Raw genomic sequence first — 26496 nt, 5'->3', positions numbered from 1 at the left:
CTGTAAAGGGTTCCTGTAGAGGACCTGTAAAGTTTACAGACACATTTCCATGCATTCCTATGGGAGTGTTTTGGCCACAGTATGTTTTCTGGGCACTTACTGTATGAATGCTTTGTCGGAACGGTGTCGATATATCAAAAATCGTAGGAGAAATAAAGAAATTCAGATGAACTATAAAACCTCTGTGATCATCTACTGCACCCACAGTAATACTTTACCATGCAAACATCTGGACACCCCAAAACATCTGGCCTTTCTGTTACCAAGGTCTCAGACCTTCATTAGCTTCTTACACACCGAAAAATGAAGGGATCTTTGCAATGATAATATGACCTAAAGCCTTTCCTGCTCGGAATGACTGATCATGCTAGGGATGAAGCTGTTTGGACTTATCTGCCAGCGTGGATATGTATGATTGGACACCCCTGGATTAGACACACTCGCACCCGCAGATGTAAATTATACAGATCCTGGATTCACGAAGGTGCAGAGCGTAGCCCGAATTGGCCGTAAACATGACAGACGTCCTCTGGTAACATGACCTCAAGGAAGTGCGCGCAGACAGCAGAGCTGCGCTGATGGGATTAGGCAGGATCGCTGGAATACTGTAAAATCGCACAGCTGCAGGAGGCCTGCTCATAAATATTGGAACCACAGTGGTGTACAGAATCTAGTGTGAAACACACACACACACACACACACACACACACACACACACATATTTACTGAGCAAACCCGCCTCTCTCCAAGGAGTGGCACACCCAAAAACAGGCCTGGGTGACAGACAGTGACACAGACAGGCACTGGTGACAGACAGACACACACACACACACACACACACACACACACACACGTGTACACATGTATCCACACAAAGCATGCAGAGCATTTCTGAGCTCTGCTGTCAAACCTGCCTGCTAGGTGTCTTATTGTTGATTCTGGGGTTTTAGCAGGCCTGCATGTGTGTGTGTGTACATGTACACATGTGCCAACTGCTCATCTCTGCACACACACACACATACAGACAGACAGACACACACACACATGCCCTCTCCCTCTCTTAGACTCATCATTAATAATCCACTACAGTGCTGGAATCCACTAGCTAGCTCCTCAGAGGATCACTCAGACCCCATCTCTCTGTCTCGGGCTCTCTCTCCTCCTCTCGCAGCTTCTCTTTTCGCGGTCTGTCTCGCCCCTGGCTGTGTTAGGAGTGGTTATAAAAGATGCAAAAAAATATTATACTTAATATATAATCATATATTACCCTATATTTTCTATATTCCCTATATTTTTAGCGTTTACGGGACGCTGCAACTGCACTATGGAGCTTTGGGGGTGCACTGCGTAACCCGAGTCATACTACCGACTCAGCCCACATGCTTCTCCACCTTCAGGAGCTCTCAGCTTGTCCAGAAATGCATGTATGCAGCTGTCAATGAGGGGGCGATCAAAGCACAATGTATATTTACAGCAGTGGAGTAAACTACATGTGCACTCCTTACCTGTAGGGGGAGCCCATGAGCAAAAAATACCAATTCTCACATATGGCTTTAAGCAGAGCTGTGTCCCAGACAACATAGCTGGTCTCTCTGTCTCTGGGTGGGTAGGTGGGCCCTCCCCCATGCCACATTACTCAGTGTGATGCTGGCCAGATGCACAACATTGAACAAAACATTCTGGAACAACCTGGAATATATATAAAACACACACAATATGGACAAAAGTATTGGGACACCTGCTCAATCATTGTTTCTTCCGAAATCAAGGGCACTAAAAAAAGAAGAAGGCTTTTTACTAGATGGAGCACTGCTGGAGCACTGCTCTATGACTGTGAAGATTTGATGGCATTCAGCAACAAGCGATTACCATTCCACCTCATCCACCTCATCGCCAACTCCCCAACTCAACTCGAAAGTATCCAGAGCTCAGCTCAATGCTGGGGGGCTTTATACCCCTCTAGCCCACATTTGGCATTAGGCAGCATGGTGCCAAAAGGTTCATGCTTATCTGCTCCAGAGAGTCCTATTCTATCGGCAGTACTTCTTCTCTACAGGGACTAGACAAGCTGTGTGTGTGTGTGTGTGTGCACATAAACTTAAAGTAGCTGAATGCATTCATTAGAAGGGGTGTCCACAAACATTTGGACATGGCGTACATGCCGCACTGTTGTAAAATACTGTACTATAATGACGCTGGATGTGCAAAAATGTGCCCATCCCAAGCCCCACCACCCCCATTGCTTCACCCTTCTTTTCACCCCGTCTGTAAGCAAGTATTCCGTCCATCCACACTGAGCGTTATCAGGCGGCCCCCCGTCTCTCTCAGCACGAGCTGCTGATGTTCTGCGAGTATGTGATGGCTCTCCCTCCCAGCGTAGTAGACAGAATGAGGCCATGACGGGGCTGGGCCTTCCTCCAGCTGCATAATAACCAGCCCGCGCCGCCGCAGAGACGCGCTCTAGCGCAGTCACACGCCGAGGGGACGGCCACATGATTAACACGCTCCACTGGATCATTTTACGCACCATCCTCAACCGGGTTCCACTCTGCTACCGCGGACAGCGGTACTTCACTAGAGGGCTCTACTGGCTGCAAGTGAGCTGACGGTCTTTAGTAGGGACGTCCCGATCAGGACATTTTGCCCACAGTATCAGAGTATCGGCCGATACTGATCCGATCTGATCAGATGGTTGTCTTTGTCTACTGTCCAGGGAGGAGGACTTGCATTGCTGCTAAGAGGTCAGGATGTCAGATAATCACCACCTCATCTCATCATCCCCAACTCATCCCAACAGTACTAGCTGGAGCACCACCATCCATCATTCCAGAGAACACAGTTCTTCCACTGTTCCACAGCTCAATGCTGCTGGGGGGTCTTCATACCCCTCTAGCCCACGCCTGGCATTAGAGGGCATGGTGCCAATAGCTTCCTGTTTATCTGCTCTGGAGAGTGTATGTTTGCATTTGTTGAATGCATTCATTAGAATGGGTGTCCAGAAACATTTGGACATATAGTGTATATATATCTTTAGCAAAATGACAGCACCACCTCTCCACGTCAGAGGGTTAACGTAGTCTTTACAGTAGGAGTTTTCCCTCGAGAGCGGTACCCAGTGCAAAGACCACCGCCGGCGTTCTCCCCCACATGAGGCTATCCTCATTAAGTGAGACTTAGGTCGGCATGAAAGAAAGTGGTTAGTGGGCTCAGCAGGACAGGAGCAGCAGCAGCAGCAGCAGCAGCAGCAGCAGCAGCCAGGAAAAGGGTGCAACCGAGCCCCGCACTTTACACCAGCGCTGGAGCTTCCACCAGTGTGCTTTCCCTCTCTATCAGATCTCCTAAAACACCTGAGAGATGCGTCAGAACAGTGTAACAGCAGGTGGATAAATTTAGTCAGATTAATGACACTTTGACCTGGCTAGTGCGCCCCCTAGAGGTTAAAAAATTTCAGTCTGTACCTCCGCCTCAGTCGACGATGAAATAATTTCCCCTCCATAACACAGAGATGGGCGGCGACCTTCTGTCTCATGCTGACGCTCCCACAAGTCGCCACAAAGCGGTTAACCACCCCGTAACACGCATTTTCCGAATATACCAAGAGGTCGCCCATATTGAGGGTGGATAGACTCACGTTTATGGTTGCAGAGCTGAACTAGCCAGCTTGCTAACTGCTGCACCCAAATGGGAAATGTCCGGTGCCAGATCTTCGCTCTGTCCTCGGCTCGGCACCAGTCTTGCTAACCTGAGCAGTTGTTGCAGTGTTGGAACAAGCAGCTCTGTCAGAGCAGATAAAGGTCAGATGGCCTCATGTCATGTCGGAGCTGAGGCCATAAATCAGCCAGCTCAGCTCGGCTTAGAGGTTCTCCCGGAGGTTCTCTCTGCTCTCATGGTCAGACTCGGAGACGGCAGGTCTTGGATTCCGGTCCTCCGGAATACGCGGATCTTCAGGAGACTCTGAAGGGGACCCTTCTTCTTCTCCTCCTTCCTCTCCTCTGTGTTTTTTGTTGTTCGTCTCGTAAGAACAGAAACGTGCTGTGGAGGTCAGAGGAGTCCGGTTTCGGAGAGGAAGAGAAGAAAAAACGCACATATGAGAATAGCCAAAAATAGTCCATGTTCAGCCACGCGGGATGGAGGCGAAGGTTACATGTGAAGGACGATACCTGAAGTCATTATTGCTTCCAAAAAAAAGTGTCTGGAACTAAAAATGGATGGAAATGGCTTCGTCCCTGAGACTCCCTCTAAGCTCAGACACGACTAAACACCAGTAAATATGGAGACCATCGTACTCTGCTATTCACCCAAGTACTCTCAGAAGAGGAGGGTCTTCAGTCTGGGTTTGAGGACAGCGAGCGTTGGACTCTGCTGTTCGGACTCCCAGGGGAAGTTCGTTCCACCACTTCGGTGCAGGACAGAAAAAAAAGCCTGGACGCTCGTCTTCCGTGGATTTTAAGGGATGGTGGGTCGGGCCAAGCCATACTTAAAGATCAAAGGGCTCTTGGTACTGATCAGCTTTTGATCAATGCCGTCAAGTATGGAGGGGCTGGCTGGTCCAGTCTTGGCTTTGTAGGCCAGGGGTCTGACCTGGGCAGCAGCTGCAGGAATCCAGTGAAGAGAGAATGCAGCAGAGGAAGGGTCGAATTCTTCGGATGTTGTAATCTGCAGGACCGAGTTACGTTTGCAACTATAACTAATCATTAATAGACATGTCATTTCCCTGTGAGGAAAACGTTGGACCCCCAACTTCAAATGTGTAGAATTAGAATCAGTTGCAGATGACCAGAACATGGTTAGAGGCAGTACCTTAGGGTTAGGGCTTTTCCTTCGTATATATTTCAGCATATGGGAGCTAAGCAGCTGGCAAAGGTTACAGGATGATGTGACCTTTACTCTGAAGTGACGGACGGTTTCTCTCAGTGCTGCAGTCTGGCCATCCGCACACACATACACACACTTTTGTCAGCAACCGGCCCATGTAGCAGCAGTTGGTGAATTAGTGCTAATAAATAAAGAATCCTGGGCCTAAGCAGAGACATAATGGGCAGAAACCCCAGCACTCAGCACTTTAGCATGCAGCTGCACACGACGGGTGTAAAAGTGCATTGATCTGAAGGTGGTGATTCAACTGAGTCGATACTGGACTGTAAGGATCTGTTAGCATTGATCATAATAATCATAATAGTTTCTGCTACGTTTCTGGTCAAAATTAAGTTCTGTGGCTATTTTAAAACCTACACTCTTACAATAAAGGGGCTACAAATGGTTCTTTGAACAACACCATAGAAGGAACCTTTTAGAGTGTTAAAAATGGTACTTTGAGTTCTTCAAAGACCTTGAATCCAGTTTCCAGGCCTTGGTTGGTGTAACACTAAGAGGCCAATCAGTTACGTTAACTGTTCCCATAAACGTCCAGCAAGAACAAAATTCTGGAAATTGGATTTAGGTCTAGATTTTAAGAGAAGGGCATCACTCAGAGAACCCCTTGTAGCACATTCAAAGAGTGTAAAAACGCCCCCATTAGCAAAACTGACTGCTGCACCACCCTGTTTTGATTTAAAGCCAAATTGTTGGCTAGACAACACAGACGGTCAGAACATCACCCTGAAAAATCAGGCAGGTCTTGTGGGTGTTTTCTAGTATGCAGTGGTCAGTACCTACCAGAAGTGCTCTCATGTGGAGAGAAAGTGCCATCTATCCCCCCTAGAGAGAGCTAGGCCTACTGCGCTCTCTCTGGGCCCCGGCTGGCAATGGCTAGTAGCATGACCGGGATTTTAACCAACAATCCTCTGGTCAAAGTGACAGTGCCTTATTCCGCTGGACCCCTCTGGAGCCTGCAGTACTGATTATTAATGAATAGTTGAGATGTAAAGATTGGTGTCAGACAAGGGTTCATTTAGTGTTGTGTTTAAACCCCGACAGGTTCTTGCCAATACACAGCCCTACACTGACCAGTGGTCAGTACCTACCGAAAGTGCTCAGATGAAGGACGACCAGTGAACTGGCAGCAGGATTGTGGGTGCCCAGAAATCACTGACGCGACGCAACGTACAGCCCCTACAAAGTCATTACATCATTTCCCTCTGATGTCCCATCAAGGATTTCCCACTGCTACCCTGAAATTCCCAGCCCACTGTACACTGTGGAGAACATTCAGACCTCAGTGGTATACTGAATACGTCCCTGCAGAAAAGACAGGCCTTCACAGTGGAAGAAAGCCCACTGAGGTGCCCTACCAGCAGAAACAGCCAGTACCAGGACCGGTACGAGCCAGTTAGGACCATAAACAGCTCCGACAGCTCCGACAGCTCCGACCTGACGCTTCACTTAAACATGCTTCTATCAGGGGCTGCTCCTTAACTGCCCCACCCCAGCACTCCTACATACGCCATAGCTAATGCGCCCTCTGGGCAGCAGGGGTCAAAGATCACCGTAGAGACATCTGGTCCAACAATGACAGAGACTGTCCACCACCACACCAGCAGAGGAGGGATGAAGACGCCTGCAGAAGTCCACACTCTAATGCGCAATTCGGCACCGCCTCTGGCGTCCGCGAACAATGGCTTGATTCTGAAGTCTCTGAAGGCCGATGTAAATACAGAGCCCGAACGACCCGTGAAGGTCAGCGCTCCTCTACTACAGATCAGCCAGGTTTGATGAATTTCTGGGAGCAAAACCAAGGACACTGTTAGTTAACTCTCACAGACGTAAGAGGAGAGCTCGGGCTGTAGCAAATACCAGGCTGGCCTCGTTCCAATTACTGATGATGTCAGTCAACAGAATTTTAGATTTGGAGATTAGACCTTTTCAGTTTCAGTTCAGCTTGTTTTGCGACTGATCTGACGGGATCTGACGGGCGGTCTTGACATACTCGAATAAACAGAACAGAAACTAATAATGATATGGAAAATATTATAAATAGTGTAAATATTGGAGCATAATGAAGGGAGATACCCATAATTCTTTGGTTTCTGAATTACCTCTAATTTAGCATTGAATTACCTCATTTTACTTCAGTTCCTTTAATACGTCTTGTTGTATGATGCTGTGTCATGTTATGTTATGCTGGTGTTACAGGTTAGCTCCTTGCTAAAGCTGAACGACATAACGATATTAGCATTATTACGATAAAATACATCACAATTTGTCACGTATTCCTTCCTGAGCGTATTATGGATACTGTCAGTACCTTAAGTGCAGATAATATTGATATATCGGAAATATTGATAAATTAAAGTATCGCTAGATTCTGGGCAATAACACGATATTTTATCGTATCGTGATAAATTTTGATATCGTGAGAACAATAAGCTTTTCCAAGCATATGAAGGAGACTCTCTCTGGGCCCCGGCTGCCGATGGCTAGCAGCATGACTTGGATTCGAACTAGCGATCCTCTGGTCATAGTGACAGTGCCTTATTCCGCTGGACCCCTCTGGAGCCTGCAGTACTGATTATTAATGAATAGTTGAGATGTAAAGATTGGTGTCAGACAAGGGTTCATTTAGTGTTGTGTTCAAGATGATGGAGTTTTTATGCTATGAGTTTTCCTAAAATTAATTTTTACAAAATTGCGAAGTATCGCAATATATCGTAGTATACCGAATCGTAACCCCTGTATCGTGATACGCAGTATCGTATCGGCAGGTTCTTGACAATACACAGCCCTACACTGACCTGTCCAGCTAGCATAATCAGACCCGTTTAACTGGATTTGGTGCTGCACTGCAGTTTTGGACCCACTGTACATGTTTGTTATTAATACCTTGATAATGTTTTGCGGTTCCTCAGTTCACTCCCTCTGTATTACGGTGAAATTAAAGATTAAAGAGGTGGTGGATGGAATAAACCGGGCTCATTGGTGGCACAGCTGTCTAAGGTTTTGCCCCTCTCTGCAGGGACTTAAAGGATCTGCTGCTAATGTCTTGGTTCCAGATAGCGTAGGACACCTTCAGGGTAGAGCTGGGCAATATCACAATATTTCATCGAATCGTGAACTTTTCTTATCATGATACATAATTTTCACGCGATCAGTGCTTAAATAACAATGATCAGCTGCTTGTGTCCTAAATAAAGTGCTGCACTGTAAACAAAATAATCACAATAAAAATCACTGTTCGGATGGCAGTTTTTAAAAATCCTTCTCTACTTTCGTCTGCGGTCACGTCTATCCTGATGAATATTGTGTAATATCGTGAAAATATCTTAAAATATCGCGATACAATATTTTTACCATATTGCCCAGCCCTACTTGAGAGGTCATGTGGACTCCATGCCTCCAAGGGGTTGGAGCTGTTTTTTTGGTGGCATGAAGGGGACCTGCACTAGAAGCACTAAAACTCATCAGAACTTGGACGTTGTCAAATATCGGGTTTTTAACGGACCTTAAAGATCGGTGCAGCCAAACTAATCAGATTAATCAGTCGAGTCAGTCAAGCATATGTTGATACCAAGACAGTATAAGTGTCAGCCCCTCGGTGTTGCGCCCCCAGGGCGATTCCGAGCCCCTGCCCACAGGCTCACATAAGGACTTTTGTTGTGTTTTCGTTCTGGTATTGATTCAATGATTCAGTTCAGTGTCTTAATTCTTGTTCATGAGTTTGATTCAGGTTCATTTCTAGTTTGCCAGGTTCATCATGTCTTGTGTGTTTCACCTGAGACTGGGGGTACTTAAGGAGACTCAAGGTAGCCCAAGAGGTTCAGGACACGAATCACGGTGTGTTTAGGCTAGCTTCAGTTCTTTGTTCACGTCCTCGAGCGGACCATCCGGCTATATTCAGATTTAGCGAGTCGCTTTCGCTCGCTCCCGGGTTTTACCCACGACTCTCGCTCCAGCTAGACGACCCTCTTCCACGCTGCATTGTCAGGTTTGGTCGGCTTAGCCATTTATGGTTCAGCGTAGTTTCCCCTTAGCCTCCCCAGGCATTGCCTGTAGGTTTTATCAGGTTGTTCAGATGGTGTCACCCTGCACACGCCCTCTAAATGCATTTAGTTTCATTGGCCACTGCCGGCCTTATAGCAGGTCTTTTGCAAACTGAGTGGCTTTGCTAACTTCAACACATTTGAAATGTGAACCGTGTGGCTGAATTACCTCCAACTTTACCAACACTCAATATTAAATGACTCTGATGATCAGACCCAGAGGCACCAAGAGACACTTGATCAGGACATCCCTACGTGCAGTCAAGAGCACACAAAGGGCACGTTCAGGCCCAAAACAGTCCTAACGGCAGGTACACAATACACAGAAGACAATGGCGTCTCATATTACCGCTGTCAAATGAGCTGTAACGCTCCAGCCCGGCGGAAAGCACTTCCTCTTACTGTAAGCCACCAGCGCTAGCAGCTCAGCCAGAGTAATAACATCAACCTCTCTCTCTCTGAGTCCACTGCTCAGACAGAGGGATAGAGAGAGCAGCTGTCCAGACAGGGAGACGAGTCCGGCTCTTCTGGCCTACTGAAGCTTACCTGCAGCTGGTGCAATACCCAGCCTAGACAGTGCAACGTGCTGAAAGCACAGAGACAGAGACACAGAGAGAGAGGAAGAGAGAGAGAGAGAGAGAGAGAGAGAGAGAGAGATCAGCCATCAGATTGAATCAAAGCGAGGTGGCAGAACAGCGAGTTTGGCGAACTGCAGCAGGGAAGAGCACGGCACTGCTGTGTGCAGCGACTGGTGGCCTTGGGGGAAGACATCACCTTGAATAACCCAGTTCAAGCAGACTAACTGGTTGTGGTGGACGCAATGTGTGTGCTTAGGACTCGACCACACGTCTGTCCTCCTGAGAGCTCCGGGCCCTGGAGAAAGGGACACAACGAAAGGTTCAGCTCCTCCTCCTTCAATGCGATCAATGGACGAAAGTATTGGGACACCTGCTCATTCATTGTTTCCTCTGCAATCAAGGGTATTAAAAAGAGTTTGTCCTGCTTTTGTTGGAGTGACTGTCTCTACTGTCTCTACTACTAGGTTTTGGAGCAGCATTGCTGTGAGGATTTGATTGCATTCAGCGACAAGAGTGTTGGTGTGACCTAGTGAGTAGTCACTAAAACTAGAACTAGTATGAATTATTTGCCTAAAGGTCAATAGCAAGTTAAATGACCGCTCAACATTACAACTCAGATAGCTCCACCCCCTCAATGCAGTAAATGGACAAAAGTATTGGGACACTGGCTCATTTATTGTTTCCTTAAAAAAAAAACAAGGGAATTAAAAGAGTTGATCCTGCTTTTGTTGGAGTAACTGTCTGTACTGTCCAGGGTAGAAGAAGTCTTTCTACTAGATTTTGGAGCAGCATTGCTGTGAGGATTTGATTGCATTCAGCAACAAGAGCATTGGTGTGAACAGCACAGTACAATCGTTTACTACACTGTTCACATCAAAAGGCCCAACAACATGCCTGCATATAAACTGCAGTTGACCCTGGAAGCAACCTCACATTTACAAGTCAGATACATTAGGCAAATCGAGCAGGCAAATGAGATGCCTTGGATGGCAGAGTTGTGTTCATGCACTCGTCACTCCTGAATAACAGGAAAGGAGCTCTGGAAAGGCTGCTTTTGTTCAACAATGCGTTTCCCCCTTTAACGGTTTAAAAAAGAAAAAAAAGGAGGGACAGTGTCGCAACTGGTCAGGGCAACTAGCACTAGGTGGATTTGCAGTGCAGGGAGATGCTGAATCTGGGCTTTTCTTCCCAGTACAGGAATCTGTAGAGTTTCAATAAGCTCTGCAGTTTAACACCGGACTCAACACTGTGACTCTGAACACCTTCAGCTCCAGAGGAGGTCGGTGTTGATAAGAATGAGGCTGAATAGAAGGTTAATGGGGTTAATTAAGCTGAATGCACTTTGGAGACGGTTTCCCAGATTCGGATAAAGGCTAGGCCACGGCTAGGGCAACATTCTCACTGCAAACCTAATAAATTAATTCCATTTTTTTTGGCTTAGATCAGATTTGGCTAACTTGACGGTTCACATTCCTGACTGTAAGTGGCTTATATTGGTGCACGACATTAGAAATGAGGTGTCCGATCACTGGTTGAAATAAAGTCCCGCCCTGGTTATGCTGCAAGCAGAAGATTTCGTGGGGATGTTGCGGCGCTAATAGGGAAACCCAACCCTACACCTTGGATGTGGAGATCCGCACAAGCGCTATAGCCAGAACAATGGGCAGAACTGCCATTTATTTATTTTATTTATTAGATTTGATCAGAGATTCAGAGAATGGCTAGCATATGCGATGGTCTGTATCAATGAGGTAGGTGCAGGGGAGCCCGGCAGTCAGTCTTTCACATCTGAAAGTGACTCAAATCTGATTTGGAAATAATCTGATCTGCCCTAAAATAATGTGTTACAATAAAGCTGTGTGAACGTAGCCTAGTGGTTCACCACTGACAGTGCAATCCATTCCCAAAACATCCATCAGAACCACCAATCAGTTCATGACTTTCCATCCCTCTCTATTTTACAACACAACCACACCCAAAACAGCACAATCCACATGCTCTCACTGGCTGGGAACCAAAAGGACCAGACAGGACTGGACTGGGAACCTCCGCTCTTGGGCATTTCCCACAAATTACCAGTGTATGGAACAGCAAAATCTGGAGATAGCAGCAGGTTAAGTCAATAAGACTTTATCAGCCTCCATTGTAACCAGCCCTTGTGATTGTCGCTTGAGCTCTCCGTAACCTGGGTCAACACGTTCTTCTTGGCGTAAGAGCTCTGGGGGATATGATCAAATATTAAACAGTGCCGCGCTGTAAAAGCTCCCCCGCCTCCGTTTGGTCTCCTGAGTGCAAATGACCCAAAGCAAGGTCCTAACTACAGGATTCAGTCGAGGACAGAACTGGCCCACCAGAGAGCCAAAGCAAACAGAGTCTGTGTGCCGGCCCTGATGAGGGGTTTGGGCCCATATGGGCCAAACATTTCAGAATGCTGGTAGAGAAGAAGCTCCACCCCATCCATTTAATTCATTTCATCATATTTGTTATGAATCGAAAGGCTTTGGCCTGGGGACAGAATCTGGGAATGTTTTTTTTTTGCCTCCTGGTCTGTATCAATGAATGTAGAAAACATGGGAAGCAACCACAGGTCGGGCGCAGTATGATATGTAGCTCCGCCCATCCCCATGTTTCAGTGACAAAACCCCGCCCACTTGCCACCTCATTTTCCTCCTCTAAACTGTCTTTCCATCTCCAGTGTCTCCAAATTACAACAGTTGGTTTCCACAGACCCATTTTTACCCCCTTATTCTGCTCTATCGTAAGAAGGCGTGGCTACACTGGGGAATGAAGTGACTGACAGCCTTGGCTGGAAGGGACCAGAGGAGCTGAGTTGTAGAGGAACTTATATGAGCTGCACTTTTACTGTTGGAGTGTTAACTTACCGGACAAACTAGTAATCCAGGGGGGAAATCCGCTCAGCTTCTGCGCTGAAAGCTCAGTAAAGATGGTCTGAGACACTGTCAGCTTGGTCTGGGAGAAGGGGACGGGTCTACCCAAAGAGTAGGCGATTCTGGCTCTGCCTCTGGTCTATACTGTGCAGACTGTGGTTGCAAATATGACAACATGGCGGACAGTTTTGGCTTCATTTTTAATGTTTTCCACAGTTTTTGGTGATACTACCAGTTGACCTACAGAGCAACAGCTGTACATGTTTAATGCTGTATTAATGAAATGAGTTGCTACCTGTCTGGCTTGCTTTTTTAAGTAGTGGGCAGCTCTTCTCACCTTCAAGATAAATCATCAGAAGGTTTTTCTGGATCCTTAAATCAGAAAATCTCTCTCTTCAGGCTATACACCACCGTAGAAGGAGAGCAGGCATGTTTAAGTAAAGACGTATTGTAGTACATGAGTAAATAGCCTACCTGCTTCAGGCCCTTGTCTTTTAGACACCACTTTTCATCTCTGTCAAGTAATTACATACGGCCTACAGGAATGCACCAGAAAAAGGAAAAGGGAGAGAGAAAAAAATTCCAGGAGGTCCTCAAACCCCCCTCACCAATCCCCACCCTCCTCACACATACACACACTCTATCCCCCTTCATGGTTGGTCTGCAGAAGGAGGTCTATCCTGCGGGATAGGGGCAAACACAAGGAGGCAGAGGGGAGGGGGGTTCTGGACACGTGAGCTCCCTCAAGGATTGGAGATAAGGTCTATTCGGCTGCATCCGAAGCCCACCTGTGCTGGGAGGTATGTGCGGATCGAGGATCATGTGTACTCTATCCTAGAGCCGGCCGGAACCACTACAACGAGAAAACGTCAAAGAGCTCTCGCACTAGCACTCTAGGGGAACGTCTCCCGACACACCACCTGCATGGCTGGGATCAGTCGGGCCGCAAGAGGACAGAAAAACATCCCAGAAATAACCTCCTTCAGCCAGACAGTCACGCCACTCGCCCCCCTGAAAAGCAGGCATCTGGCATGAGCCTCATTTCAGCAGATTTTTTTTCTTTCGCTTTTCTGTTTGACTGCAGGAAAGAAAGAAGATAAGGAAGACGACTGAAGCTTCCAAGCATCAGACAGTCATTAAGGTGATTAGGATCATAAAGCGAGACCATCTAAGGAAGGTAGGACTGAAATTAGGATTACATGTGATTCATATAAGCATGACTGTGATCCTAAATTACACTGTGGAGACAAAAGTATTGGGACACACCTCTTGATCACTGGATACGAATGTTTGATTCCGTCCCGTTACTACAGGTGTATAAAATCAAGCCCCTAGCCCTGCAGTCTGCCTTTCTTCCACACATCAGTGAAAGAACGGGAGGTTCTGAAGAGCTCACTGAACTCCAGCGTGGTTCTGCATGTAATAGGAGACACTGCTGCACCAACTACAACAAGTCAGCTGGTGAAATTTAGACCTTCCCTCCTAGATCTTCCTCCATCAGCTGTGAGTGGTGTTATTACTGAACAGTGGAAGCGTTTAGGAGGAACAGCTCACAGAGAACAGCTCAGCCACTGAGTGTCTGTCAGACCACGTAAAGTTACAGAGCGGGGTCAGGGCCGAGTGCTGGGTGCAGAAAAGCTCCAGAGAACGAGAACCAGCTCCATATGAATGCCTATGGGTTTAGAATGGGATACTATAAAAGCTCCTGTAGGTGTAATATGTAGGTGTCCCTATACTTTTGTCCATATAGTGTATCAGATGGAATTTGTTAATCAACAGTTATCGCTGGCGATAACAAACCCATTGTGTTAAATTACTTCTTGTACCTAGCCTAATGAAACAAGCTCTGAGGTTTCAAACTACACCACATTTGGTTAAGTAGAAGACCATGGGTGGACTGATTATGGGTCATTTACGTTACTTTTACACGTGTAAAATGTAGAAACTGTGACGAAATCCCCCTGGGTCTGCATTCCTGCGAAATTAAACAGTTACAAATATAGTAAAATGAATAAAAGAGCATTCTGCTCTTCTAGCATTAATAATACTTTATAGACCCAATGCTTAAGTGATACATATGGTCATTCTGACAGACTGCAGTATCCAGCAGAAAATGTAGAGGGCGGTCTTGCTATTGTTTTTACTATTTATTTAATGAAGCCATCAGACAGTGTCTCATTAAGAGCATGTGTAGCCAACCGCTGACCCCACTCTTCTCTTAGTCTGAGCTTTCAGACACACTGTCAACTCAAATGCTCTGCAACCCCGTCACTGCCAGGGAGCTGTTGCCAGCTAACAGTAATTGAGCGCTGGAAACCCCAGTAGCAAAGTATTCAAGCGTATTTCCTCGGAATACACACTTCCCAATCGCCTGAGGGGCGCCCAGTCCATGAACATACCTAACCACGAAGGCTTGCAGTTTAATCATTGGACAGAACTTTAGCAAGACGGCATTAGCATACTTAGTATGAATGGTATCTCAAACAGTTCCACTGGTCCTGGAGTACCACAGCACTGCACTGTGAACCCTCTGAGACTCTGTAACTCTGCAATCACCTCTAGACCCCTCCCACTTCACAGCTAGCTGGCATCCCAATCGCAAAGCACTGGGCGAACCCTTGTTGATCACCCCGAACCCTCCTCATAGCATATTACATGACAATTCTAGCATTAGCACAAAGGTATGGTACGTCCAAATGAGCCCACACTAAATGGACAAAAGTATTGGGACACTTGTTTACTCATTGTTTATTCTGAAACCAAGGCTTTTAAAAAAATTTAATCCTACTTTTTTTAAGTTACTGTCTCTCTTGTCAAGAGAAGGCTTTCTACTAGATTTTGGAGCATTGCTGTGAGGATTTGATTGCATATAGTGACAAGAGCATTAGTGAGTGATCATTATTCCACCTCAACTCCCCAACTCATCTCAAAAGAAAGCATCTGTCTGCAACCATTAGAAGGGGTGTCCACAAACATTTGGGCATGTATTGTTTTTGTCTTTTGCGTCACACTGAGGATGTGTTTATATCCTTTGTTGTCTCTTTTTTCACTGAACCACAAAAGAAGAACCAGACAGTTCCAATTCTGATGGAAACGGCAGAATGCAATGGTTTGATCTGTCAACATACTGTTGAACAGTTGATGGATAGTTAATTATTAATTAATAAATAAATTAATTAATAAATTAATTAAGGAAACAGTCATTATTTACAGCCCTACTGTTTCAAATACACCCTCCACATGAACTGCACCTGAACTCTGGTGCTCTTACCCGGCCTCAAAGTCCATGTCCAGGTCCAAGTCTGTTGTTCTGCCTCAACAGCAGCTCGACGGGATCCTCATGGCCAAAGATTGTATGTCTAGCCAACTGCAGCTAAACAGGGAAAACAGACACCATAAAGGAGGCCGCCCCCACAGGGGGTGCAGATGCTTCAAAGACCCGCACACTAAAAAGCAACACCTGGCATGCCTGCTTTTGTGGTTCCTCGCTGCCCTGGCAACAGATCCCCCCCCCATCCCCACCTCCCCAGTGCCAGACTCCAATAACTGCTGGATGGAACTGCTGGATGCTGGATCCTTGTAAATAACAGAGCAGGCTACATTACACAAATCTACCGTCTTGTGTTACTCACAGAGGGCTGTAAACCCTCCGAGGTGTGGGCTCTTCCGAGGATCTTGGGCCTAGATTTCTCAACATGTCTCTAAAATGTAATGGACACCTAACTTTTGTTGGAGGTTACAAGGTGCAGCTATTGCGGGCGATAACACAAAAGCATGTAGTAATTAAATACCAATTACTGCTCTCGCAAAGCTTTGTAACAGAAGAGGAGACGTTTGAACCAGTTCTGATCCTTTGTTTTTACCACTGTGTTCTAAGAGAGCGCCCTCTGAGGTCCTCTAGGCCTCATTTACGGATGTTATCTTCAGCCAGCTGAGGTGAGAAACGTTCTCAAAAGATAACAGAACAGCTTAGAGTCTGAAGTGTGGAACTGCTGCTGAATGCAATCAAATCCTCACAGCCATGCTCCTCCAGAATCTAGTTGAAACCCTTTTTTCCTGGGCTGTAGAGACAGTTACTCCAACAAAAGCAAGATCAATTATTTTTATATCCTTAATTTTGGAAGAAACAAGGTGTCCCAATACTTTTGTCCATTTAGTGTAATTTCAATATGATCTTAGAAGCAGGCTTCAGCCCGACTGAGGTTCCCTTGAGCAAGGCTAACCGGGCTGGCCACCACTCCAGACATGCTCTTGCAGTCATGATTGTGTGTGTGTGTGTGTGTGTGTGTGTGTATGTATTCCGTAAAGGAAGATCGCAAGCTGTTCAATCAATAACTATGTAATTAATTATGTAATTACATGTAAATAGCATAACAACATGATGACAATATGGCCACTTCTAAGGATTATGAGCCCATCACAGATTTTGGGCAACACACACACACACACACATATAAACACACACACAGTACTACAAAGCCCACCTACAACCTTATTGCTCCAACCAACACCAAAGATGTGACGGTCTTCCAGCTCAAAACTAGGAGAGCTGTGGAAGGCCTGGTTCAAGGTCAGGACAACACTGCCTAAAAACAGACACTCGGGGAGCTAATTCACACTGCGTCAGATCTCTATTAGCGCCCCCTTCAGTGAAAGCCCCTCTTAAACTAAACACCCCCCCCCAAAATAAGCTCAAACCTACCTTGTAAAAAAGAGCGCCTGCTGAAGAGCAGAAGGGCAGGGGTCCTCCACCTTCACTCATGTTTAGCTAAGCACCCTCAGGTCTATTTATCCTAAGAGGACCCCCCCCCCATCAACCCTCTTACACACACACACACACACACTCGCTGACACACACTCACACAAGCGAACCGCCTAACCGAATCAATTTGCAGCGCTAAATTATGATTAGGTTATTTCCTCAGATGACACCCCCACACCAGGATGGATGGCTCATGCTGGTGGAGGTGCTCTGACACACACACACACACATACACACACTTACTGAAGTGATTTTCACTCAAGTGCCTCAATCAAGCCCCTCAAACCTCTGAACGCACCGCCGTTCCCCCTTAATCACTTTTCAACAGCGGCCCCCGCTGCATTTCTTACAGCAGTTAGAGAGACCTGCCGACTGTCAGTCATGCACACACTCGCCCCGAGCGAAGACCACCGGACAGTCCGCGCGTGAGGGGAGTCTTAACTGACTCTGATTTGGCACAGTGTGTCGGATACAGTAAGGTACCGGAGAGCTTTACAGTGCTGTGAAATCTGCCCATATACAGTATGGCTGGGGTTCGTGGGCAAGCTTAAAGGGAATTTTCACCTCATTTTCAAAATTCCTACTTAATTAAACGGTTATAGTGCAAACTAAGTCATTCAGGTATTTTTGGCGTGCAACATTTCGCTCCAGAGAAACGCACCGAGTCAGATGTGTTTATAATGGGGGTGAATGGAACCAAACGTCTAAAGCGTGTAACGCCTCTAAATTCTCCATTTTACAAAACAAATACATGAAATAGTTATAATATGCTTCCTGATATTTGACAAGACGCTGGTTTACAACAGCTCTGACATTAAATTCGGCATAAAATGTCGTTCTTAACATGTATTTTAGAGGCGAGGAGATACTAGCAAGGCTAAATTCAAGGCAGCTCTTTTGTTTTTAGATTTACCTTTACCTTACTGGCATTAACATTAGTGTGTAGGTAACATTACTGTGTGAACCAGTGTGTAGGTTCACTTGTGGGTTGGGATGGTGAAAAAAAAGTGGCTATATTTGTGTGTAGACCTGGTGACGTCTGAATCCGTACACCCCCATTATAAAAAAAAAAAAATGGACTTGTACGTTTCTCTACAATAGCCCATTTTTCTCCAAACCCCCCCAACCTCTGAATGACTTGCTGACATCTCAATTATGTTTACAACCATTTGATTAATTATGCAAACCACAGCTTTCAATTAAACCCGTAAATTAGCTTAGCATACCCTTAACAGCTCCGACTATCTGCATGTTAACTACTCAACCCCTCTAAGGTTGCTTTATGAGAGGCTTGGTCAATTATAAGCCACACATTACGTTATTGGAGTGCAGTAAAACCCTTTAAAGCAATTCTGTGAAGGTGTTCCTGCTTCCGCCTTTGAAAAAGGTTGATATTTCCGTGTGTTTTTAAGGAACACAGTCATGCAGGAACTGGAGAACTAGAGGAACAGAGTGTTGGTCAATTAGCATGTAGCTTACGATTCTCATACTCACTAGTGTGGGGAATAAGACAGTCCATCAATACTAAGATGAAGGTGTAAGGCCGTAAGTCCTGCATCTAACAGGGCTTGACCTCCGCACTGAGAAGGTGCCGGACATGGTTGAAGGCCACTGCAAATCAATATGCATGTTATTTCCTTATTATGTGGTGAAACACCTCTCATCCAAAAGGCATGAGGGGTCACCGAACGTAAATATGCTACGGCCTTCACAGTCAACTCAGCTGAGCCTGGGTTGAGCATCTGTGCAGGCTTCTGAAACAGCGCTCTCCAGAACCCTAATTCTTAAAACAGCAGCTGAGGAAACATCTTTTGGAAGGATGGTGCTCAACCTCTCCAGCCCAGTTTCAGAGATGTGGAGAACATGTGCCAGCCAACCACAGTGGAGCTGCTCTGGCCTTGCTTACACACCATATGTTGGTGTATTACTTCATTTGCAGCATAGCAATCTTAAATCATACCAATGTTGTGTAACCAAAATCCAACATCTAGTAAACGTCATATGCCAACATCGTACCGAAGTAACATAACATTTAGTTGTGAGGTATGGTGACGAAAACCCATCGTCGGCTAAACTTTGTAATGTTAAGGTTTAAACGATGCGAAATTCTAACAATGTTAGTTGACATGGTGGAAAGTAACCCAAACTTAACATCTGTACAACGTTGGAGCTTGATATTAACCCAGTGGTCGTGTTTCATGGATGTTTGGCTTTGATATCCAATCAAAATTCAACATCTGTGCGATGTTGGAGCTCGATGTCAACCCAATGTTAGTTTTTCAGGGTTATGTCATTTTAATTTCCAACCATATTTCAACATCTGTCTAACGTTGGAGCTTGATATCAATCCAATGTTGGCTTGGAATGGATATGTGACTGATTTCCAACCAAAATTCCAACATCTGTCTAACGTTGGAGCTTGATAATAACCCAGTAGGCGTGTTTCAGAGCTATGTCATTTTGATAACCAACCAAAATGCAACATCTGTACAATGTTGGAGCTTGATGTCAACCCAATGTTGGCTTGGAATGGATATGTGACTGATTTCCAACCAAAATTCCAACATCTGTCTAACGTTGGAGCTTGATATCAACCTAATGTTGGCTTGGAATGGATATGTGACTGATTTCCAACCAAAATTCCAACATCTGTACAACGTTGGAGCTTGATATCAACCCAATGTTGGCTTGTGATGGATATGTGACTGATTTCCAACCAAAATTCCAACATCTGTACAACGTTAGAGCTTGAAACCAACCCAGTAGGCGTGTTTCAGGGCTATGTCATTTTGATAACCAACCAAAATGCAACATCTGTCCAACGTTGGAGCTTGATGTCAACCCAATGTTGGCTTGGAATGGATATGTGACTGATTTCCAACCAAAATTCCAACATCTGTCTAACGTTGGAGCTTGATATCAACCCAATGTTGGCTTGGAATGGATATGTGACTGATTTCCAACCAAAATTCCAACATCTGTCTAACGTTGGAGCTTGATGTCAACCCAGTAGTCATGTTTCATAGATATGTGACTAACGTCTTGTGTGTTTTCATTTTCAACTAAAATTCACTCTTTGTCCAACGTTACAATCCAAGGTCTTTCTGACGTCTAGTGCTGGCTGGGATGTTTTAGACAGACGTTACAGTATCAGAGAGGGAAGACGTTAGTCTTAAGATACTGGGCGGTGTGTGTGTGTGTGTGTGTGTGTGTGTGTGTGTGTGTGTGTGTGAAGTTGGTAGCTAACGTTAGCTGGCTTTGTTTTTGTGTACTTGTAAGGACTCTGTGAACGTTAACGTTGGCGATAACGCGTCCAAACCAGGTTCTGCTGCTTTCACACCAAATCCCACAAACCCACACCTGCGTGCTCGGTACCGGCGGCTTGGCTCCACAGTTCACGCGGAAACAGAACCGGGCTGCGTTCCGTGAACGTGATCGTCTGATACCTGTCAGCGCGTTCCCGGAGCGCAGTGGGAAGGGGTCGATCACGCACGCGCACGTATCGCGTTTATAATGTTTCTATATTACATTTATAAGCTCATCACAGCGAATTCTCACACACACACACACACACACACACACCTCTCTGCTATGTGACTATGCGAGGCAGACCTACCGTCCAGGCTCCCTCCCTCCTGTTGGTCGCTCTCCAGTCAGACCCACAGCCGCGTTCAGACGGAGCAGCTGGCACTGCAGCGCGCGCCCGGGCCAAGAGCGAACCCCTCCGGTCTCACCGCGCCTCTCTCCCCCTCGTCCTCCTCGGAGCTCCACAACACCGTAATTCCTGCTGTGGGAATGCTGGAATGCCGTATGCGGTCTGAATGTGTGTGTGTGTGTGTGTGTGTGTGTGTGTGTGAGCAGAGCGAAGCAAAACAAGAAGGGCAGTCCCGAAGCCTCGACGCCAAACCCGCATCCACCGGGGGGGACAGAGCAGCGTGAGCACGGCACTGGCTCTCCAGCAGAATCTGAGGGGCGGCGCCTGCATGAATTATTCATGAGCGAGGGCGGGGTTTCGAGTTACTATGCGCGTAGCGGGCGGGGCTAATCTGCATTATTCATGAGAAAGGTGCATTTAGTAGCTTAATAGTGAAAGCTGGGTTTATTTACTATATAATAAAATAGAATTATATATAGTTACTATTATTTATAGACTGTATAATCCCTAATGCTCATCCCAGGCCATTGTTTTGTTTTTGTTTTTTCCATAATTTGAACCCTTTCAGGGTAAATGGACCAATAGGAACGCTCGAAATTACTCAGAATAGACTAAACTGGATGGTTGGTGTGGCGCAACAGATAATACCACACCATGTAGGAGACTGGGGTTCGATTCCCGGTCTGGGTGGCTATGCTGCGCTACACCAATAAGAGTCCTTGGGCAAGACTCCTAACACTGCATTGGCCCACATCTGTAATACGAGTCCCCTTGTAAGTCGCTCTGGAGAAGAGCGTCCGCTTAATGCCGTAAATGTAAATGTAAACTAGTAAAGAACAAGTTGTTAATTTGGAGATACATGTTTTTCATTGGACAACGATGTTTAACTGCATTTTTAAAAACTGCTCTGACATGCCAGACACATATGGCGCTTTTTAATTATTGGTTAATGAGTTAATAAGCAAATATGCTATATGTGAGAAAGCGTAAACATGTGCAGAACATGGGGCAGTCCTAGTTTTCCCAAGACCCTAAGCAAAACTTGACTTAGGCCCTTAGCAAGCACTCCAGTTAGCTGCATTAGCCTTAATTTGCCATGCATTCATACTGTAGAGTTAATTTATCAATAATATTTCACTCAGAAATAAATAAAGCATATCTTTATTTCCCGTAGACCCTGTTTACACCTGGTAACGTCATACATCTTGAGTAGGATCAGGATTATATCTGGATAAGGCCAAACCACATTAAAATGTGGAACACATCCAAGCCCCATTTAAACCAGATACAAATCCGATCACTTACACCCCTTCAGGTCTGATCTGAGAGCACAGATCTCACACAGCCTGAGACACTTTAGACAATGAGTAAACACATGTGTCTGAAGTCTTATCAGGATACAATCCAGATACTAGTCTCATGAAGTGACCAGGTGTGAACGAGGTCGAGTTTTTAGCCTACATCCTGTCACAGCTTCAGCTGGAAATGGCAAGAAAATGGCCCAGTGATGCCCCCCCTAGTCCTCAGCTAAAGTCTATATCTTCATCCTGTAAGAAGGAAGGTGGGGGTATGCTTGACTATTCACGACTGGGGCTCCTTTGGGTGGGGCTGTCATTGATTATTCATGAGTTAGCATTGATTAGCCTCTCTAACACCGCCTGAAGTGTTGTGCTGGACATGCCAGTGTTGGATTATTTGTAAGCGAGATGAGCTGATGAAGGAGGGCAGGCGTGGATTATTCATGAATGAGTGTATATAGGGCAGGGTGATGATGGATTTGTCATGTCGAGAACTGGCTGTGAATAGATTATTCATTAGGGGGCGGGGTTAAGGTGGGATATTTATGAATGAGTATGTACAGGGTGATGAGGGCGTGGTTATGTTGCATTATATAAAAGGACTATGCTTGATGGGTGGAGTTATGATGGATTATTTATGAAGTTTTCCAATAGCATGAAAGGGACGGGATTATGCTGTGGGATTATTCACAAATGAGTGTGTATATGCAGGGCATGGTAATGACGGATTGTCCATGTCCAGAGCTGACTTCAGATACATTATTTATTAGATGGGCGGGGTTAAGGGGGAGTATTTATGAATGAGCATGCAAAGGGCAGGATATTAAAAACTGGTATGATGAGGGTGTGGTTATGCTACATTATTCATGAGCAGTTATTGGTTTAATGCTGGATTATTGATTTACTAAAGCTCTCCAGCAGGGATTAAGGGGCGGGATTTTGATGTGGGATTATTCATGAAGGACTGTTTATATATAGGGCAGGGTTCTGATGCATTTTTCAAGTCCAGAGCTGACTTCTAATACATTATTCAGTAGATGGGCGGGGTTAAGGGGGAGTATTTATGAATAAGGATATTACAAACTAGTATGCTGTGGGCGGGGTTTTGTTATATCATTCATGAGCAGTTATCGATGTTATGCTGGATTATTATTTTTATTATTAGTGTGTAAGGGGCGGGATTATGCTTCTGGATTATTCATGAAGGAGGTGGGCTTGGGGTTGACCCAAGTTCAGGGTTATATAGGCTGTTTTCACACGACTAATTTACGCCATTAGAAGTTCACTTGTGACCCTCAGCTAAATTGGTGTGACGGCCTCCTCCTATATCTTTATTGAGTATTACACACCTCACCTCCAGGAATTCCTCGAAACCCCTCCGCTGACATAGAATGCAGAGTCGTGCAGTTACTCATGCTTTCCCAGATCATAGAGCTCCTGCCTGATGCTCTAAACAGCCATGGGGAGGTTGTTGGTCTGGGGGATCCAAGCAGGAACAGGCCAGGAATTCTACAGTCTCTGAAATATGCAAACAAATGCAGTTCTGTTTAAATGAGGCCTGCTCTGTTTTGGTGCAAAGTCAGAGGGATATCTTTGTTGTTCACTGAGCCTGCGATGGGGGTCTCCAAAACAGGGAACAGGCCAACGGATCACGTCCGCTGGAAACATCAGATCTAAGCATCTAAAAGCGAACTGATCTTTATCAAAGGAGCGCTTCATCACATCCAGCTACGAGGATCAGGCAGAACTAAAGACGGTGAACGGCATCCATCTGTTGTTGTCCACTTTTGCCCAGACGCAAACCTCCAGAGAAAAGGCTCTCCACACACACACACATGCACACACTCGCCAAAGATCCACAGATGATGCAGATGGCATCTCTCTGGGCCGAAGCGTCACTGGAGAATTCCAAAAATAGGTCTCGTTTGAGGACGTGTGGACGCAAATGCTGGCCAGAGGTTTCCAACTCATCTGTGAGCATTCCTGAGATGTTCCTCATACCCTCGTTTTGGCTGCTTTCAGAGAACAACGAACAAAGAGCCCAACAATAGCTCCTTTTCTCCAGACGTACGTCTGGAGTGGAGCGCCGTTGTAAGAACGTAATAAAGGAGCACACTGATCATCTAATCCATCCCAATCACCATTATCTGCATTTCAGACTAGGTGCATAAAGGTCTCCACGATTGAGTGAGTCAAAGCAGTGCTTGGTGGAGAATTTTTAATGTGGGTGAGACTATACGAGGATTTCCGCGTCCACAACCCTCTGCAACGTGTAAGTAGGCTTCTAAACATAGGCCTAGTCGGCTTTGAAGCATGCACAGCGCAGATGGTGCCTGGCACTGAGAACAGGAGGCCTGTCGGACGGATCGGACGAAGCATTAACGGAAAACGGCCTAACACGAAACAGATTCGATTTCCAGTTGCTTAGTGCCAACGCTTAATTGAGTCAAAGTCTAATGGCACTGATTGATACGTCGTCTGGATGGGCCTCGGAAAGGCTGCGCACAATAGCCCCGGCCCGGCCTGGCCCGGCCCAGCCCAGCCCGGCGAAATGGAGAAGAATCTAATGCTCCGCACAAAACATTTCCTATCAAATTTCCTGTTTTTGACCAGATCAAAGCTCTCGCTGTCTGGGGCTATTTTAAGACGCACTGCCTTGAAGATGGGATGTTATTAATCAGGCGCTTTCTCCGAGGAGTCCCAAAACATTTGACCTACCTCTGGGAAGTACGCTTCACTAGGCCTAGTCCTCACACAAATCCCCCCTATTCCGGATAGAAGACTTTGCCATAGCAGTGAAGGGAGTTCCCAGAGACATCTGCTGCAGGACGTCAGATGTACGCTATACATGTCCAAATGTTTGTGGACACCCTTTTAATGAAAGCATTCATCTACTTTAAAGCAGCAGTAAGGGGGACAAAAATGCATTTCCTGCTACTGGGCTCCTCCTGTAGTCTGTAAGTGTAAAGGGCACACTTTTCTGGACGAGCTGAGAGATACAGAACCGCCACTGTAAGGTAAAGCTTGGCTAGTCCCTGTAGAGAAGTACTGCCAATGAATTTGGACTCTCTGAGAGGGTAAACATGACCCTATTGGCACCATGCTGCCTAATGCCAGGCGGGGGCTAGAGGGGTTTCAAACCCCCCAGTGTTAATCTGTGGAGCAGTGGACGCTGGGGGGTGTTCTCTGGAATGATGGTGGTGCTCCATCCAGTACTTTTGGAATGAGCTGGGGAGTTGGGATTGATGAGGTGGGGTGGTGATCATCATCCATCCATCATCCAGACCTCACTAATGCTCTAATCACTGTATGCTATCAAATCCTCACAACAATGCTCCTCTAAAATCTAGTAGAAAGCCTTCCTCCCTGGACAGGCTTCATTTCGGAACAATTAATGACTGAGCATGTGTCTCAATACTTTTGTCCATGCAGTGTAGCTTCAGCCATGAGGCTAATCTGCTCTTTTCAGTAGCGCAGATCCGTCCATGAGCTGTGCCATCTGTGACTCTCATTGAGAGACTGCCTCTCTGTTCTAGTACACAAAAGCACGGCAGTAAGCCAAAAGAATAGAGCTACGATACTGTCTGCCTGGCCAGTCATTGTCCATTCATATTGCAGATGGTACAGTATCATCTACACTGCTTCTGATGCATAATTCAGATGTGCCCTATATTTATCCTCTCTAGAAAAACAGGACTGTGCTTTATTTTCAGACCAAAGCTGCTCATTTATCATGTTCAGTATTCCCACTCTGAGCAGCGCTGCCCAAAGACAGTGCTCTCAAAGGTTCTTCAAGAGTTCTGCAGTGAAGGCCCTTGATGCCAAGAACCAATTACATGTAAATGTTTAGATGTTTACTTGTCTGGTTTGCTATTTTGGAGATGCGAGGTTTTGGGTGACAGTAACGGTATGGCACTGTCAGAGAGGGACCATTTCACCAGACTAATGAGTATTCAAACATTCGAATGGCTCTTCAGTATAGAACCATTGCCTTTACTGAAGAACCCTTGAAGAACCTTGTATCTCCATTTTTAATTTGGCATAGTGTGATTCTGACTAATTATTCTAATTGTGTCAACATTCTATGGCAAATGGACCAATCACAATGCTCCAAAATGATCTGGACTAACATTTAATCCAACTTTACATTTTAAATTAAAAATGGACTAGAAGGATTCAGATTACTTAGAGTGTCCAGTGCAAGGTTTACCTGACATTCAAGGGTAAGGTTAGGTTAAGGTTAGGGTTGGGGTTGGGGTTAGGGTTAGGGTTAGGGGTTAGGGTTAGGGTTAGGATTAAGGTTAACGTATAAGGCTAGGGTTAGGGTTAGGGTTAAGGTTAAGACTAAGGCTAAGACTAAGGCTAAGATTAGGGTTAGGGTTAAGATTAGGGTTAAGGTT

General features: G+C 45.8%; 1 protein-coding gene across 1 annotated transcript in view; it reads right to left on the bottom strand.

Moving 5' to 3' along the window:
- The window catches only part of tanc2a (tetratricopeptide repeat, ankyrin repeat and coiled-coil containing 2a), a 160363-nt gene extending 139304 nt beyond the window's left edge, over nucleotides 1-21059 (bottom strand). Inside the window, exon 1 of the mRNA XM_072675189.1 lies at nucleotides 20760-21059. The gene's annotated coding sequence lies outside the window, so the exon portion shown is untranslated. The remainder of the gene's footprint in view (nucleotides 1-20759) is intronic.
- Between the last annotated feature and the right edge of the window lie 5437 nt (nucleotides 21060-26496).

The sequence above is a fragment of the Salminus brasiliensis genome, chromosome 3 (assembly GCF_030463535.1).
Source record: "Salminus brasiliensis chromosome 3, fSalBra1.hap2, whole genome shotgun sequence".
Lineage (NCBI taxonomy): Eukaryota > Metazoa > Chordata > Actinopteri > Characiformes > Bryconidae > Salminus > Salminus brasiliensis.
Note: the sequence above shows the minus strand (reverse complement) of the source record. Positions and strands in the feature narration are given on the sequence as shown.